This window comes from Vanacampus margaritifer, chromosome 3 (genome assembly GCF_051991255.1).
Source record: "Vanacampus margaritifer isolate UIUO_Vmar chromosome 3, RoL_Vmar_1.0, whole genome shotgun sequence".
Lineage (NCBI taxonomy): Eukaryota > Metazoa > Chordata > Actinopteri > Syngnathiformes > Syngnathidae > Vanacampus > Vanacampus margaritifer.
The window spans coordinates 28704972-28725081 of record NC_135434.1 but is presented as its reverse complement, the minus strand read 5'-3'; the positions used below and the strand labels follow the sequence as shown (position 1 = coordinate 28725081).

Below are 20110 nucleotides of genomic sequence, written 5' to 3'. Positions count from 1 at the left end.
ATGACAAGATTAGACCTCGGTTCCTACATTAAAGCCAAAATGTGATGTTTATTTGTGTCATATTGAGGGACACAAGTAGCACTGTTTATCTTTTAAAACAAAGTTGGCAAACAAAAAAACAAACAAAAGAGTTGTACTTTTCCACTTTATCAACACAGATTTACATTTCCAGAAGTATTTGATTCAAGGTAGAAGTTTTGCACATTAATTCCAAGTAGGGATGCTCCGATCCACTTTTTTCATTACCAATTCGATACCGATCCGATCCATACTAAATTGTCTTTTTACTAGTCCCCCTATTAATATTCATATATTTCTACAAAAAAAACTCAAATCCTATTAGATGTTCATTAATGTCTTTTAAATATTTTTTCAACATTTATTGGAGTATGATTTTCATTCAATATTTTCAATACATGTATTGAATTAATGTAATCATTACTTAAGTGACGGTACACTTTTATTTTCTTACATTCAAGCAGTGTTAATGTTTCAACTGTGCATAATGTGGCCAAGGCTCCTGCGCCACTTGCTTCAGTCTACACACTGTCTTTCATAAGATAAGATAAGATCCACTGATTGTCACACCCATCTAAGTGGGGCGAAATTTGTTCTCCGCATTTGACCCATCCCCTGAGGGAGCGGTGAGCAGCAGCAGCGCCGCGCTTGGGAATCATGTGGTGAGCTAACCTCCCAATTCCAACCTTTTTAATGCTGAGTGTCAAGCAGAGTGGCAATCGGCCCCATTTTTATAGTCTTTGGTATGACCCAGCCGGGAATCAAACCCACGACCTCCCAGTCTCAGGGCAGACACTCTAACCACTTGGCAACTGAGCTGGTAAATGTCAGTACATAAAGACATATTGATAGGCTAAATGCTTTTATGCTCTTCATTGTTTAAGAAAATAGATGATCACCTAATGTCACCTTTATGTACAAAATGCCATTACAACATGCACAATTAATTACATTATTCTTTGTCTCGCCCGCCTCTGCAAACTCTGTTGCCACTTCCCACACAGCCATCCTTCCATGGAGCCTGCCGGCTTGCTGCTCGCAGAATTTGTGAGGAAGCGAAGCAGGCCCCAAACGGGCAACGGTGGACCTTCGCGAGAGAAAGAGCAGAGGTCCGTGCTTGGCCGGCGGTGAGACCAACCAGTCTCCGCTCTCTCTCGCGAAGGTCCCCCGACGGCGGCGAGGCAGCGAGCCGGTGGCAAGGAGGCGGCTTCTCGCTGCCGAACGGCTTCCGCTAGCTGGCGACGCGGGGCCCGCCTTCCTGCCAAATGGCTTCCGATGTTCCCCCAGTTCAATTTTGACACCAACGCAACAAAGGGGAAATATTTACCTCACCATTCCCGTCATTCATCTCGTCATTGGAGACGTGAACGTGCGCGGAGATAAGACTATGTGGATCGGGGTGTGGATTGGGACCATTTTGACAGATACCAGATCCATTTTTTTCCGAAAAAAATCACAAAAAAATCGGGAATCGAATGTAATGTTAAAAAATAAAATCGGAGATTTTATTTTTAGGCAAAAATCGCCCTACAAAGACAGGTCACCAAAGTCACCAATTTCATCTCTTAGCCTGTGCAGTCAAAACGCCTATGTTTGCAAGTTTAAACCAAATTTATTCAATTTTTTGCCAATCGGATTTTTCAACATAGGTCTTATTTGATAGCTGGCGATGTGTAGACTGTGAAACAGGTGAGAAAGATTTTGTACTGATTTTGATATCATTTATTAGCCTCTGCAGTCAAAACGCCTATGTTGGCAAATTTAAACCGATTTTATTCCAATTTTTGCTAATCTGGTTTTTCAAAATAGGTCTTATTTGGATAGCTGGTGGTGTGTAAAGTGCGTAACTGGTGAGAAAGTCAACGCCATTTCGGTTTTATTGCAACGGGAGGCCACCAAAGTCACCAACTTCACCCAAAATTAGTGTAGCTTCTCCCGTCAAAACGCTTATGTTGGCAACTTTAAACGCAATTCATTCTATTTTTTGCCAATCTGGTTTTAAAAAAATGGTCACAGTTGAAAGCTGGCGATGTGTTGAATGCAAAACAATTGAGAAAGTCAACGCCATTTAATTTTTGTGGCAACGGGAGTCCTCAAAAGTCAACAACTTTCACCACACTAATATTTACAGGCGAGATAGCGCAATTGCGGATCTTTTACTGTGGTATGAAAGATGATTTGCCGGGACCGCGACCGTGGACTTCAGCGTCGCCCTACGAAATGTAGAGAGCACATTTGGTGACATTTTTCACTGTAAAACCCTGTCGCTTACATGCTTTTGATAATCAGCGTAGACATTTCTCTGGATTTCACCCAGCTTTGGGTATGGTATGAAGAAAACTCCATTCGATCACGGTCACGAGTCACACATCGGCAGACGCCAAATCAGCTGAGTTTTGTTGTAAGTGTAACCATAATACGTATATTAAGGATATTTAATGATGACATAGCGAGTCGATCAATACAATTCCCTGCCACCGGTCCGGTGCCAACTGCGTTCGCAACTTCAAGTTTCAGCGTACTAGTACAGATATGTACTATATGTACAGGCTATAAACGGGCTCTGACAAACATTAATAAAACGTCAAACAACGCCATCGCCACTTACATCATGACATAGTGTAACTATTCTGACATAAAATATGGGAGAGTTGTTAACTTACCATGATTGTATTCGAATTACAACCGAAAGTGTAAGAGCAACTCCAGCTGCTCGTCGCCTTTTTGGCGTTGAAGAAGGAAGAGCGGCACATATTTAAAAGACTACTGATTGGTCAACTGTTGCAATGACGCCATATTTAGCGTAACGTATTAATCGCTGATTGGTTGGGTCTGAATCACATGTTCTTCATTCTCTTTGAAGGCTGGACGCCGCCCAATGGGCAAGAGAACATATGAGCTGTGTCCGAATGTGTACACTATATATATTTTCTTTAACATTTATTGAACATAGACGAATAGTAGAAATCTCTGTCTATCCAATCTACATGTATCACACATACAAAATAAAAAGAAAGAGAAAAAAACTAAAACACATAAATACAACATTCAATTATCTCCTTGAGTTATCCATATATATATATACATATATATATATATATATATATATATATATATATATATACATACATATATATATATATATACATACATATATATATATATATATATATATACATACATATATATATATATATATATATATATATATATACATACATATATATATATATATATATATATATATATATATACATACATATATATATATATATATATATATATATGCATGGATAACAATTAATAATTTACATTTCTTGTTCATTATAAATTTAAGAGGCTTTAAACAATTGTCAATTTCAATCAAAAAAAAATTTGAGTTTAGAAATTTACATTTGTGGATACAGTTTAATATTTTCCCAACATACAAATTAACCAAAGTTGACTTTTAGTTTTTTCTTACATTCAAAGTCTCATGAAGCTGCAAATTCTTTGAAGTCCTGTAAACTGTACTGATGAGGGCCATTGTCGGAGATAATTTTTTCAGGAACACCGTGATGTGCAAACAGCTTTCATTCCATTTATGACCGAACCTGACGTGGTGGAATAAAGTCTATCCAGTTGGATGCCAATTTTATTGACGATTGTCGGCAAACTTAAAAAAAATTAACAAACTAAGAATTTACAGAAAAGTCAATATAACTGTCACTGAAAGACACTCATTTAGTTGTGTTTGCAATATCTCTCAGGCAGAGTCAGAAATGAACATTATGCAGTCAATAAAGTCATGGAATTAACATGATGAATTAAATCCACCAACAATTTGCCACAGAGAGTACCAATCATTTCAAACTGACTCTAAAAATTATTGTTTTGACACCATGAAAATTACGGTACATGGCTGGGATGTCATTGTTTGTAGTGCACTCCACATTCACGGTTGTATTAAGTGAAATGCATTAAATTGACACAATCTTACTCAAAACATTCATGATGCATGCAGGAACAAACTTAAAAGTAATAAAAAGCAGTGATTTTTGATTTAATGGTTAAGTATTAAGACTTTTTGCTTTTTATGCAAATTGATGATGGTGACAATCGCTGTGATTGGCTGTTAGACATCAAATCCAAATAATTTGCTATGTTTTGTTTCCCTTCTAGTAACCTGCCTGAGTAAATGTTTCCCTATTTCACTAAACAAATTATATTAAAATTTCAGTAAAGTTAATTGTCATGTTCTTTACTATTGACCTTTTGACGTCACAACCCTCATGGGAACGCCCCCTACGGGACGCTGGAGGGCAAAGGAGCCACTTGCCTGTATTGTAACAATTGAATCTCGTACAGCGTAAAGTATTTATCTAATCGATTATCTGATACAGGCTTGGGTAGTAACGGAATACATGTACCGCCGTTACGTAATCAGATTACAATTTTTTTTAACTGTATTCCATTACAGTTACAGGAAAAAACATGTATTCAGATTACAGGTACATTTATTAAAAATGGGGATTACTTCGAGAGAGGGTTGAGAGAGAGAGTGTGTGAGAGAGAGAGAGAGAGAGAGAGAGAGAGAAGGACAGAGCGAGAGTGAGCGTTTGGGACCGTTGCTACATGTCGGGGAGGTGAACGAACGGACTAGTCGTGTCCTCAACACGCGGGCAGTTTGAAAAAGCTTCACGGTCAGGAGGAGGAAATGACGACCGGTATTCACTGGAACTTACTCGGAGCGAAAGTTTGAGCTGCGAGTCCAGCGGCCTGCTACGCACTGTAGCTTCATGCTAACTAGCCTGCTAGCCTACAACCATAATGTGAGTTACACCTTCCAAACAAATCTTCCTCCCACCAATTCACTATTTAAACATCATACACAACATATACATGGCTAAACTTGTGACTGAGAAAAAAGTTAATTTTGCAGTTGATGTCACACATCGTCATCCTCATTGGATGACTATCTATCTATCTATCTATCTATCTATCTATCTATCTATCTATCTATCTATCTATCTATCTATCTATCTATCTATCTATCTATCTATCTATCTATCTATCTATCTATCTATCTATCTATCTATCTATCTATCTATCTATCTATCTATCTATCTATCTATCTATCTATCTATCTATCTATCTATCTATCTATCTATCTATCTATCTATCTATCTATCTATCTATCTATCTATCTATCTATCTATCTATCTATCTATCTATCTATCTATAAGGTGTGGTTGCTTTCAGTGACAGTTCGAAAACAGCATATGGCCTTCAATCAATCAATCAATCAATCAATAGCCTACATGCTTTTTAATTACACAAGGATTTTTGCTATTTGTAGGCTGCCCGGGTCCTTATCACCCGCAAATAGCAGGCATTGTATAGAATATACTGTATATTGTGGTGATATTTATTTGTATTTTGTCTTCATGAGCATACTTATTATTGGAGTAATCCAAAAGTAATCCAGTTACATTACTTTAATATTATGGTACTTGGATTATGTTACTAACTACATTTTTTAGCAGGTAACGTGTAACTGTAATGGATTACATTTTAAAAGTAACCTTCCCAACCCTAATCTTATAAAATGGTCATATCTTGCTGTGCGGTTGGTTGTACAGACAGACAAAGGTGTAAACCAAATGATGCTTTTTATCGCATACCTACTAATGAAGACAAAAGACATCAATTGATAGCAGCAATCGAGAGAAAGGACTGGCAGCCCACAAAGTATTCACGGATGTGCAGTGATCATTTTTTGCGAGATTAGTAGATAAATGTTGTAATTAGTAGATAAATGTTCATACAAGCTTTTGAATCAGCCCCGGTATAAAGAGAAGAGACGGCATTGACTACATAATGATATAGGTCGTGCGCTGTGAATTCCGGCAAAGTCGGCGATGTGATTTAGTTGGTAAAAACAGCAGACAACAGAAGGTAAGGGGGTGTTTTCAAACTAGCGATCTCCAACTTAAGTAAATATCGCGCTCTATGAGCCCCGACTAAATGTGCCACTTCGACTAACTGGTGAACTTTGGTTGAAGTAGTAGATTCCATGGCTCTATGGGCAATAATAACGTTTAATTTGTAAAATAGCAGTCGCTAAGTCACTTAGTTGCTCCGGGTCACGTCCACTTCCATTCAACAATCATTTCCTTCCGCTGTCCGTCATAGGGCAGTCACGTGATTATGTGACTTCGGTGCAAATGGTCAATATGGAGAAAAAAGTTCCATGTCAACATTAACGGTGGCTGGCTGGCCTGTCACCACCATGTGACGTGATTGTGTCAAGCCAAGCCAATTAAGTATTTTTTAAATTGTATTTTTACACTCCAATTAATTATGCTTTCTATTAATAGCAGCTGCAGTCTAAGTTGAGATTTTTGAGCAAGTAATTTTATTTCTGTCTTTCAATAAATAGTGAATGTGCAGATTTTTTGCTGAGCGGCCATATAAGGTAATCTGCCAAGAGAAGAAGAAGAAAAAAGAAGAAAATGACAAGGAAGAAAAAGTGGCGTTTGATCATTGTGCTATTTTTTTCAATTTTATTTTATGGATACGTTACCAGCAAGTGAGGCAGAAATTTGTCATTGACAAAAGTCTCGACTCCCTTGTAAATGTAAAACCGTGCGCCTGTGTAGCGTCACTGGGAGCTCGAAGGCGCTCCCAGCAATGCTTTGCGGCACTGGGGATTGAAATGGTGTTTGAAATGCATGTTCTGTGTAAATTATTCCGTTAGTTAGTGGTCTAGTTGTTTTATTGGTTATTGGTGGTGATTTAATTTTGCCGTGACACCGTGACTGTGCATCACATGGGGAAGAATAACTTGCCTGCATTCTATGAGTTGAAAGTGGGTAAGTGAGATTGTCTGCTTATAATAATAAATATAATCACTGCATCTTGTTTTCTCTAAGCTAATATTCATTAGTTGAAACTAAAACGGTGGTCACGTGATATGCAACGAGAAAGAAGTGGTCAACTAAGTGCATGAACTGCCAAATGGGTAAAAAATAAGAACACCAGCTGTTGCATAGATATTCTTGCACACGGCATTAGGCAGCAAACGTGTACAATGTGGCAATTATGACAGACATCATCAGGCTGCAAATTATCACTACCTGTGTCAGACCGCCTATGTTATGTGTACCTGTGTCATATTGTAATAGCCAAACAAGTGTGATCAATGTGAGGGATAAGGCACATTGCTGGGAGGTCATGTTTTTCAGTGTAACCCACAGAGAGGGTGTCAATTGAAATTAATTAAGTGGACACAATCTTGCTCAAAACATTCATGGTGCACTCTGGAACAAGCTAAAAGTGTTTTTTTAAAGCAGTGATTTTGATTAAAATGGTATTAAGAGATTTTTTTTTTTAAATCATTTAGCTTTTTATGCAAATTGGTGTTGGTGAAAATCGCGTGAAAAGTGCTTGAAAGGAAATGCAAATCAGTTGAAACTTTTCCTCTGTGCCTGAGTGACCTTTTTTTTCTATTTCATTACAAAAATACATCAAAACACAAATCAAAGTTCAGTTAATTGGCATTATCTTTACTACATGGAGACAAAAGTTCCAAGTGAATTCAATGAACAAATTCAACTAATAAATGAGCACATCACTCTTCTTTTTTGATATGCTTTAATGACACATTTCAACACAAATTTACATTCAAGAACATATCTTGCATAGTTACCTGACAAAATCTTTGTTCATCACTCTTATTTTGTTTAATGAGGTGTAATGTTGTTGACGTGACGTCTTCGGCCTGCGAAGCTCGCCCGGAGGATTGATTTGCATTTTCTAGCTAAATAGCCAATCAGTGATCTCCATTTGACACAACACACTGCACTTCAATCGAAACCATATCTAAAATGCACAATAACTCTTACTTCTTCCCAATTATAATTTATAAGCCCTGAATTTTACTCGGATATGTTCTTGCCTGCATGTATTATTTCTAATACGTTTGGAATTTTATTTCATGAAACCATGACAGTGATTGGTGTCACAAACAATGACTTGAAGGTGTTTTGTGCAATGTACTGTATCCAGAGGTAGGTGTCAGTAGCACCTAGTATATGCAGAGTCATGCAACTACAATAACCATGGAGATGTTGATTGGTTTCCGAGGGAATGCAACCCATCATGCTGGGGGGTGTCCAGGTATCCTTTGTGGAGTCATGTCACTTTTTGGACACTTCAACTCCTGGGACCAAAAGTGAGAGCACAACACCACAGCTCTCCTGAAAAAGGTCCAACAGAGGCTGTATTTTTTGTGGCAGTTACAGAAATTCAATTTGTCCAGAACTATGATGGTTCAGTTTTATACGGCCATCATTCAATATTTGAATCCATCCTCACGAAATCCATTATCATCTGGTTCCCCGCCACAGCGGCAAGAGACATTGCCAAGCTGCAGCGGGTGATTGGTTCTGTGGGAAAGGTGATCGTCTGCTCCCTGCCTTCTCTCAAGCCCCTGCACGACTCCAGGGCGCTAAGGAGGGCAAGGAAGATTATTGCAGACCCTTCCCATCATGGTCATGGCCGTGCCAAAGACACTTGCACCCCACGTCACTACCTAATGTTACACAGGAAGTGGTGGGATACACTTCAAAATAAGAGTGTTAACTCTAATAATCAGGAAGTGGTGGTACAGCTTTGAAAATATGTGCATGCCTATGAATGGTGTATATGCTAGTGCATATGCTACATACATATGCTACATGTATATATACATGTCTACGCTAGTTGTATATGCTACGTGCATATGTACGTGTCTATGCTAGTTGTGTATGTATGTGTCTATGCTAGCTGTATATGTACGTATCTATGCTAGCTGTCTATGTACGTGTCTATGCTAGTTGTGTATGTATGTGTCTATGCTAGCTGTATATGTACGTATCTATGCTAGCTGTCTATGTACGTGTCTATGCTAGTTGTATATGCTGCTGCATATGCTAGTGTATATGCTATGTGCATATGCTTCCTGTATATGCTACTTGTTGTTGGACAATGTTGTTTCAATGGTCCATGTATTTCACAATGCTGTGTTCGGCGGAAGTGGCCGATTTTATTAATTTGTTTATTTTTTATGGAGCTGTTGAAAAATATTTGTTGGTAGTTATGTTCAATTTATGGGAGTGAAAACCACTGCAGTTTCTTACACGTGCCTAATAAGCTGATTCAGAATTTCACCGCATGCAAGGCATGCTGATTCCGGTCAAAGGTTATACCTCCCCAGTTCGGTAAACATGGCGGCGTGTGACCCCGATATAGAGTACTTTGAGCGTTGTAAAGTGGTTGTTTTAAAGGAATTTTGTAAGAAACGGGGGTTCAGTGTTACTGGGAAGAGAAAGAAAGAACTTGTGGCCCTTGCTTGGGCATTGTCATTTAAGAAAGACCCAACGTGCAGCGCAACTGGACTGGACAAATCAACTTTCGATTAACAATCGCTACTGGATACGGGAAGCTGAACTGACTGAAACGTCTTTATTTATTAAATATAAATATAATTTGTATGTTTTTCATTTCCAGGCAAAGCATTCAGCTATTTGGCTTCACAAAATGCTTGGTTGAAGGAGGTTGAAGGCATTATTTGATTACTTTATTAAGTGTAATCTTTTGCGTGTTCAAATAAATTGCAGAATTGAGATCGTATGAAAAAGTTCCCTTAAGGAGTTTATTTAAGAGCTCTTAAAGACACAGGAGAATGGCTTACATTCGAAGGTGATGTTTAAGCCTCAAGTGTGTGACGAATATGAAAACATACAGATGCTTTATACTTGAAAAAAGAATACTCCCGCCCTTAGGCTTGACAAAGAAGTAGTGTTCTTAATAAGCAGACATGATGATACTGATACGATTTTCTCAGCTCTCTACCAGGCACCAATAAATTATGTAGACAGGCTTTGACCTTGGGCCTTCAGTTTTTATGACCAAATGCGTAATGACATGAGAACTTGACCAATTTTAAAACATACACATTCTTATGTGTACTTAAATGTCAACAGTCCCTCAATTGAACTAGTAAAAGTTCATAACAAGACATTTAACCCTTAAAAACAGTCTAGAGAAAAATTCCTGCGGGATCATCATCGGATGTCGCAACCACGGTCATAGCTTTAGAATTTACTGATTCTACCATCATATAAGACGACTTGTTTTGAACATCTTGTTTTTCAATAGCTGTGGTAATAAGTCTTTGGCACAAAGATCTGATACACGGTACACAGCAAAACCCACAAGTAGTTAAAAAAGCTGCAAATACAGACACAGAAATTAGAATTGATGAAACCAAGGTTTTATATCTACCAAAAGCATCCATCCAGGTATCCCAAATTGACGTATCGATACCGGACTGCTCTTTCATTTTTTTATTAAGTGTTCGGAGTCCCTCAATTGCAATGGTTAAACTTCCATCCGGTGCAGTATTATTAGGAATAAAAGTACAACATTGTTCTCTGAACATTGAACAAACACAACCCCCTTCTGCAAGTAACATATCAAGGGCGATACGATTCTGAAAAGCGATTAAAGATGTGGCAGACAACTGGCCGTGTACAGCCTCAAAACCAGATTGAGTCCAATTTTCTAGCCTTTGAACATTGTAATGTACATAATTAATTCTATCTACATTTTTGTTAATTGTACACCACCAGCAAATTAGCGATTCAAAACCCGAAGCCACCTGATCAGCAATTTTATACTCTTCAGGGACCCCACGAGGTACGCCAATCGCATCTATGTATGTGGGAACATTTTGATCCTGCCAAGTGGATCTTTTGACCCTCTGAAAAGAATGAGCAAATTTTGGTTGCCAAGTATTAACAATTTGCAGAAGGTTATCAACCGATGTAGGGAAAATATCCACTGGCAGAAGGAGGGTGATGAGAGCACAATATCCCTTCATATTCAGAGGTAACTTATCAAATATCCGGCTGTCTCCGCACCACCACCATATGTCCGCCCTGGATTGAGGCTGGAATTTACGACCCACATCTGTTGCTGAAATGCAGTGAGTGGTGTGATTTAGTTTTCCCAATTGTTCCCCAGTACCTGACATTTTAATACATGAAAAATCACCATCCGCAACTTTATTTGAAAATATTGGTTTAGTTGTTTGCCAATCAACAAGTGGATACACTTTATCCCATTGAGAGCATTTAACATTGGGGACAGTTTTATTCATAAGTTCCATTACACATTTATCCTCTATTTTAGCAGGAATTACCCTCAATAAAGGTCTTGGGCCCACACATACGACACAATCTTCCCCCGAAGCACGTGCTGCCTCATTTGCTAACAGTAGCCAATTATTACTGCCACCAGACAGACCTGTTGTAGCCCGAAACCATTCAACTACACCATCAATTTGGAAACTAAAAGCTTCCACCCCAGACTCCATTGTGTATTTAGTCATTTTTGGTTGTTCTGTTTTACTCATAGTTTTATCAATGCAAATTAAAATTGGAAAATAGGGATCAGTTCCGGAGAACCATGCCCATAACATTAGCCCAAAACAAGAGGTATTATTTATGGTTACATTAAGTGGCCGCAAATTACCTTCAGGAAGAACAAAAGTTAATTCGAATTGACCTCCCATTCTACGCAATGGTACTCTTTTGCTAAGGAAAACTGCCTCCACGCTTGAACCTGACGGCCAGTATCGTCCACTTTGGGTGGTTATCAGGGAACTCCAGTCAAGTCGTAAAACATTTCCTGTCAAATACCACCAGTACTTGAGCCAAAGGCCCCCCCTTCGTCGGCCCTCCTCCACTAAATCCCCTCAAAGATTTAATGGGAAGTTTAACAGACGTGTTTGTGTTAGGAGCAACTGTCAGAACAATTGAGTTATTATAAGCCCAGGACATTATCTATGGAATTCGAGGAGAAACAACATTTCTTTTATCACGGTGTGTTGTATTCAAACTCGCGTCAAGGGGCTTCATGAAAAAACAGATTGGCACAACAATTAATATGAGGAAAATCGTCACAATGTAGCAATTAGTAGCAGATTGCCTCTTCGAAGCCATCTTGAGAAGAAGTTCGTTTGTCGAAGGAGAAGGATGTTTGTCAGTCGTTGGTTGATTTTTTTTTTTTTTAGAAGAAGAAGAGGCGTTGTCAGCCTCTTTCCGAACCCTGTCTCACTGCCAGAGATCCAAGGATTGGTCACCGGGATTATCTTCCCAGAGTGTGACTCAATCGTTGCGAATTGATGAAAAGAGCACATGACTCAATCTGCATTGAGTGATTTCCTCCTTCAGAGCAGCAGATTGACACTGGATCAGCTTTTCCAGGCGAATCAATTGTGAAATGATGCCCAGGGAAAAGGCACTTGAATGAATCTCCTTTGAGCGACCTCCTCCGCAGGCAGCTCTCCTCCTCGGACAGCTTGTCAGGTAGACACTGGAAGCCAGCATGTTTTGGATCCGTCAGATGGCTGCCACTGGTGTGGGCGTTGATCATCAGATGGTTGCCCTTGGTGGCAGCGTTGAGCCAGATCCAGCGGGCCTGGTAGATGACAGGTGGTACCAAGTGTCCCCTCTCCTATGCAAGCGCACCGCACAGGATGTACGCTCTTTCACCTTGAACGGTCCCAAACATCTAGGAGCACACCATTTACGTTTAGTAACTTTCAACCACACATATTCACAATCATTTATTTTTGAAGGAACATCTTTTTGGTTATTTGTTAACTTGGAGAATGTAGATACTATCTCCTTAATTACTGGGGGCCTCGCAACGTGTGACTCTCCCAGCGGAGCATTAGGAGCTGGAAAAGGCCTGTTTTTATGACCTTCAAAAGGAGTCCAGCCTTTCGCCGAATTTAATGACATGCGCACATTCATCAATGCGACAGGAAGAGCTTGCAGCCAGTTCAATTTTGATGAGGCCAGTGCTTTAGCCAACTTTTCTTTAATATTTCTATTCATTCGTTCAACTTGTCCCTGTGATTGAGGATGATAAACAGAGCCAAATGTATGTTTTAGCCCCAATGCTTTTTCTACCTCCTGTAGATGTTTATTTTTAAAGTGCGATCCATTGTCCGATCGAATTTTCCTGGGGAACCCATGTGACGGTATGTAATGATTAATTAAATGTTTTACCACAACCTCTGCTGTTTCAGACTTACAGTGATATGCTTCCGGCCACCCGGAAAAGGAATCCACAATTACCAGTAAATACCGGTAACCTTCTACTGGCTTTAACATATCAGTAAAATCCATTGAAATTACTTGTCCCGGAGCTGTCACTTCTGGATCGTGAGTGCCAGGAGGAGGTTTAGTTGTAGGCATACAGTTAAATTTATTACAAACACTGCAGTCCTGCAGTTCACTTTTCACGATCTGTTTCATGTAGGGATGTGACCAATTTTGTAGTCTCCTCAAAGTTTCATCTATACCAACATGGCATATTCCGTGGGCTTCAGAAATTAGGATTTTTAATTGTATCTGTGGTGGGATATATTTACCTTCTCTCAGCCAGATACCTGCATCATCTTGTTTCGCCCCTTTCGCAAGCCAAACGCTCTTTTCCTCAGGGCTTGCTTTCAGCTGCCACTGCTTAACTGTTTCCGGAGTTATTTCTTGTCTGTCTCCTAATTCACCTTCGCTCACCATAAGTTGAAGTTCTGGCCTGTATCCGGCCACGTATTTTGCAGCCCTGTCTGCGGAATCATTCCCTACTGAGACAAAATCATCATTTTTTGAATGCCCTTTACATTTGATCACCGCTACTTTTTTTGGTAATAATGATGCATCCATCAAATTAAAAATGTCTTGTTGGTGTTTAATAGGGGACCCAGACGCAGTCATAAAGTCATTTCTTAGTCATTCTTTGATGGCAGTATGCAAAACAACATGTGCATAAGCTGAGTCAGTATAAATGTTCACAGTCTTATCTTTTGCTAGTTTTAATGCCGAAGTCACTGCGATGATTTCTGCATGTTGAGCCGACTGTTTTCCAGTGAGTCTTTTTTGCCACCTTTAGTTCAAAAGTTGAACCTGTCATCTGCGTTACTGCAATGCCGGACTGGAGTCCTTTATCGCCCTTAAAGCAACAGCCGTCCGTAAATAACGTCAAGTCTGGGTTGTCTAGTGGGATGTCGTAAAAATCATCCCTCAGAGAGTTGTCTTTAAGAGTTCGCTGAGTGCAGCAGTGCAGTTGACCTTCGAGGAGACCATCAGCCATATTTCTTCCTTCGTGTATAAACAGAATGTGAGGCTGTGTCAAAACGGACTCAATCTTTCTCTGCCTCCCTCCCGTCATCGTGAAAGCTTGACTAGTCACATATTGTACCATACTATGTGATGTACGTACCGTTAACGGATGATGTAACACAATATGAGACGTTTTCTGAATCAAGCGTGCTAATGCGGAAGAAAATGCCGCACACACATGATGACGCTTCTCATATTTTTCAAGAGGTGTTGATGCATACAGACAGACATGTCTGTTGCCATGCACCGTTTTCTGGAAAAGTACAGCTGATACACTTGATGACTTTTCAGAAACGTCCAAATAAAACATCCTAGTGTAATCAGGAACGACAAGAGCCGCGGCTGATGACAAAAATTGTTTTAGCAGGACAAAAGAAGTCTCAGCATCATTGGTCCAATCAAGAACATGTGACAGGTTTCTCATTCCTTTTTCATTCACCAACTGTCTGAGAGAATGAGTCAGTTCCGCAAAATCCGGAACATGATGTCGAGAGTAATTGCACAATCCCAAAGGATAACATCTGCTTTACATTTGTCGGTTTGGGATGGTGCAAGATGTCATCTTTGTGTGATGGAGAAATACCTGTTCCATGTTTTGATATGAGACGTCCCAAAAATGCAACCTGCGGTCGGGCAATTTGGAGTTTGTCCTTGGAGCATTTCAAGCCGACTTTAGCCAGGTGGCTCAAAAGGAGCTGTGTAGCTTGAAGGCAGGACTCCTCGGACGGCGCAGCCAGGAGCAGATCGTCTACATACTGCACCAAGAGAACATCATTAGGGAGTTTTGACAGCAGCTGTCTTAGGGAAGCATTAAAAACTCCAGAAGATAACACAAATCCCTGAGGCAGACGGGTATATGAATAACACTCGTTATTCCACGTAAATGCAAAATACTTAGACATGTCAAGAGGGATGCAAAAAAATGCATTCGCCAGATCAATGCAGGTAAAATGAGTGTGCAAAGGACTGATTTGTGACAGCGCAGAATGAGGATTTGGCACCGGCAAGGCAGGTGTCAAAACTTTTGAATTTATAGCCCTTAAATCATGCACCATGCGAAATTTACCAGTATTCTTTTTTTCTACTGGGAGATAGGAGTATTGTAGTTAGACCTATCAATTTTGCAAAGAACTCCCGCTTTTAGCAATCCATCAATTGTTTCTGAGATGCCAGCTTTTCCGTCAGGCTGCATTTTGTACTGCGGCACCCAAACGGAGTCGGGTGTCACTTCAAAAGTTACCGGAGCAACGTCACATAAGCCCACATCAGTTGAGTCCGTGGACCAGAGTGCATCCGGCAAGGTTTTTAACATGTCACCAGCAAAGTCACTGTCAGATGCCTCTCTTCCGTGATGCCGATCCAACAGTTGATGCTCTAACACAGACATTGAAGCAAACATGTCAGATTTAATCCGATAGGCATCAAGTGATTTTGAATACAGCAAATCAGAGTGTATTGAGCATTGCCAATCAGTTGCTTTTGTGCATGCGAGGACAAATGGACCCAAATCTTTCGCCGTGTGCTGGGATGACACCCTCAGTGATATATGAGGATGGCATGCCAGCACAGATTTGTCAGGTGGTTCTGTCATCACATACCATTGAGCTTGTTCCTCAGTCAGATTCACAGAAAATGCAACACCGGGCCTACCTGCGAACAGATCGCCTACCCGCAATTCCCATGTGTCGCCAACAACTTTCTGGAAGGCTTCACTGTACATGTCATCTCCTGTCCGGTCATAATATAGAGTACAATGCATACAATCTGATACCACATCATATGTTCGGAGGTTACTAACCCAACTGGTCCACTTTGACCAAAAATTCTCAGCATCCCTCCAGCCGGAGGAATCAGTGTCAATCTTTGCCCAGTAGATCTCAGGCGAGACGCAGGACATGGCGTGTTGAGGTATCACAGGCAACTGGGAGGAGACTTTAGAGGTAGTAGCTTCGCCGCAGTAGAAGGTATTTCCATTTGGGAATTTTAGCGAGAGTCCTGTCGATCCACACTGCATCAATGGCGCAGTTTTTATGAGTAGATCCCGTCCCATTAGATTCACAGGACAATTGGGTGCATAGACGAACTCATGTAGGAAAGTTTGTGTGTAACATTGCGTTTGTATAGGACTTGTCAAGTTCAGGACAATTTTTTCTCCCTTGAATCCAACCAGCGAAATGCCATTTGCTGTGAGCTTGCATTATGGCGGCAATGTCATTATGGTAGAATGTCGTAATCCTGTGTCCACCATAAATGATAACGTCGTGCCTCCTACCGTGATATAAATCATTGGTTCTCCGAGGGCAGATTCAGGGCTGAGTCATTGCGGATATTGTCCAGCAGGTGGCGGCAGGAACTCCTGGTTAGGAACAGAGGGATATTGTTGTTGTGGCGATGACAAGCCACGTGTAGCACCACGCCCCCTCTGGTGAAAGAAGCCACGGCTTCTCCTCCTTCCACTCTGCCGACCTCTCTGCACACGCCGACCTCTGCCCCTGATGACACCTGATTCCTCCTGGCAAGTGTCTGCCCATCGACCAGGGCGTCCACAGTTGAAACAGTAATTCCGATCATATGATGCTCCATTCTGCATCTGCGTAATTGCAGCTGTAGCAATCCCAAACAAACAGAATTTCTCTACGTGGATAAATGTCCACTCACCTTATTAATATTTGGCGCCGTTAGAAATTCAATGTGTCCAGGATCATCACAGCTTTTTTGCAAAAAACGTCCAAATTTGTTTTCGTCGAGGTCACCATTTTGAAGGCATTATTTGATTACTTTATTAAGTGTAATCTTTTGCGTGTTCAAATAAATTGCAGAATTGAGATCGTATGAAAAAGTTCCCTTAAGGAATTTATTTAAGAGCTCTTAAAGACACAGGAGAATGGCTTACATTCGAAGGTGATGTTTAAGCCTCAAGTGTGTGACGAATATGAAAACATACAGATGCTTTATACTTGAAAAAAGAATACTCCCGCCCTTAGGCTTGACAAAGAAGTAGTGTTCTTAATAAGCAGACATGATGATACTGATACGATTATCTCAGCTCTTTACCAGACACCAAGAAATTATGTAGACAGGCTTTGACCTTGGACCTTCAGTTTTTACGACCAAATGAGTAATGACATGAGAACTTGACCAATTTTAAAACATACACATTCTTATCTCAAGAGCCTGGAAGGGAGTGAAAAGTTCCAATATATATCACAACAACATTATCACAGTGTTATTCCTTTAACTACATAGGTATATGGCATCTATATACTTATAAGTAAAGTCATCAACAGTAAAAATATAAATTGAAAATGTTAAATGTCAACAAGGTCTTCTACCATTAAGTTTCAAAAGATTCCCAGAAATGCTTCTTAAAATGTTGGAATTCAGTGTTGGGTTTGGAAAGGAGGTGGAAGGTGCACCACCAACAAAATGCATGGAGCATACATGGCTGTTCTTGTTTGGAACCCAGTTTTTGCCTGTTTTGATGATTTTCCTGTTCATCTGGGAAAAAAAAATCAATAACTAAAATGATAAATGTAATGAAAGGTGTAGGCCCAATAAAAATTTGGCTGTCTACACATTTCAGCTAATTTGCAAACATCTACTTACACTGCTATTGCAGGCTCAGAAACTGATATGATGTATTTACATATGGCATATTTACAAATTAGCAACTACTAGTATCTGATCTTTAAATTTACCAATTTAATCCTTTCGGCACGACGTTCTTGAGGTTTTCTTAATGGGATGAGTAGGCTATGTAAGGTGAGTCGCAGATACAACATAATGTTCCTTTATTGCACTCGTGAAAATGGCAAAATTCCTTCATCCACTTTTTGAGTCCACGTGTATTATTACCGTTGTGACAATCACGAACCTGGCACATTACCCAAAATTGACCTTAAGCAATCTCAAAATCAAAATACTGACTGTTCTCGGTTGGTTCCACTGCGCAACTGTTGCGGCTGGGGAGTTTTGACTCCTGAACCGGAAGTAAATGAGCCGGGGGCTGCACATTTGGCTTATGAACATTAAACTGCAGTAATAAAGTAACCACCAGAGGGCGCTGGAACTGCACAAATAGCAGAGCCGTAAATAGTTTTGCCAACTCGGTTTCAGAGCTACAACGCTGTGATTGGTCGACTGCTGGTCACATGACACATGAAACGGCACGTTGTTACCATCCATGCTGCTGGGATTTCGTAGTGCTTTGCAATAGGTGTTTCCACTTTCACGTTCCAATCATGCCTTGTTGCTCAGCCTGGCGTTGTTCAAAACGACCAGGCAGCGCTATTATGATGCATTGGTTCACCGGAGACTCACAGAGGAGGACATTGTGGAAAGTGAAAGTCAAATGAGAGGACTGGAAAGCAAATAACACTTCATTGTTGTGCAAAGTAAAGTAAAATAACACGATTTGAAGTAGGTGGGACTGCACACTGCAGCCTTTGACCTTTTATCAAGAGCTATATATGAAAATAAAATATAATAGATTTTAATTATAAGTGGCCTGTACTAAGTGAATGGACTTAAAATTAAATGATTATTGTTTTTAACTTTTGATAAAACAGGGCCCATGATATGGAAGTGAGTTATTGAGGATTTTGTGTTGTTATCAAAAGTTTTCAATATTGTACATGCACAATTGAAAGCCATTGATAACTTAAAAAGAAAATATGACATTTGGTTGTCAGTACACTAAAATCATGTTTAAATTTACATTTAGGACCATATATTCATTATGACCCCAAAAATACTGAACCTGCTATAATACATTCATTGGTACCATGAAAAATTGGCTTTATTATCAAGTATCTTGCTTTTTATATCAGGAGCTAAAGACAGGAGATAAAACAAATACATGTAATGAGATCTCTCATTTGAACATATGTGTTATTTATGAACACACTGACACATTTCCAGCATTCACAATGTTGAAAAGCAATAAAAATATACCATATACTAGTAATAGCCTGTGTAGAGGTGGGTTTGAGGACCTGGGGGAAAATTTTAGGGGTTCTGGGACCTGGGCAAAGGCATTCAAGGTGAGGAAGAAGTGGCGCTCGTGAGATCCCACATTGATTGCGGCAGGCCCGCATGTGGCCACACTGCCACAGACACGAGGACATCAAACATTGTGCACAAGTGAATCAAGACTGTTGAGCATTTTACACTTGTTGAGTAAGCCACTCAAAGTGGCAGGGAATCCGTCAGGATGGTAATTATTTAATTTAGTTCATTGTCATAAGTGTATCACCTGTTGATATCTCCCACATACAATTTGGGATCTATTTTAGCCTACAGGCATTTCTGTAACACTTTGGAAGCAAGGTCCTAATCGTGAGGGATTATTGTCCAAAAGGTATGACTTGTTTACTTAAATGACTATGTATAAGATAATTGTATTTATTTAATTACACAATGCAACAAATAATGTTTGTCTTTGTAGGAGTGCCCAATCAGGAGTTCTGTGTCACCGTTTTTTCGCCTGACTAGATTTACAAACCCAATTCCCAAAAAGTTGTGACACTATACAAATTGTGGAAAAAAACTGAAAAAATGAATGCAATTATGTGGAAGTGCCAAATTTTAAGATTTTATTCAGAATAGAACATAGAGAACAGGTCAAAAGTTTAAACTGAGAACGTTTATCATTTTAAGGAAAAACTATGTTGATATTAAATTTCATGGTGTCAACAAATCTAAAAAAAAAGTTGGGACAAGGCCATTTTCACCACTGTCAGGCATCCCCTCTTCTTCTTACAACAGTCTGCAAGCGTCTGGGGATCCAGGAGACAAGTTTCTCAAGTCTAGAAATAGAAATGCTGTCCCATTCTTGTCTAACACGCGTCTCTCTAACTGTTCAACTGTCTCGGACT

The 20110-nt window shown here is 39.8% G+C and overlaps 2 protein-coding genes across 3 annotated transcripts in view; one reads left to right on the top strand and one right to left on the bottom strand.

Annotated features, from left to right (window-relative positions):
* The window catches only part of ydjc (YdjC chitooligosaccharide deacetylase homolog), a 76246-nt gene extending 73477 nt beyond the window's left edge, over positions 1-2769 (bottom strand). Inside the window, exon 1 of one of the 2 annotated variants that reach the window (XM_077560489.1) lies at positions 2682-2769. The gene's annotated coding sequence lies outside the window, so the exon portion shown is untranslated. The remainder of the gene's footprint in view (positions 1-2681) is intronic. The other variant, XM_077560490.1, reaches the window with a different exon arrangement.
* The window catches only part of LOC144048478 (uncharacterized), a 105910-nt gene that overhangs the window by 6943 nt on the left and 78857 nt on the right, over positions 1-20110 (top strand). The gene's annotated exons all lie outside the window — the stretch shown is intronic.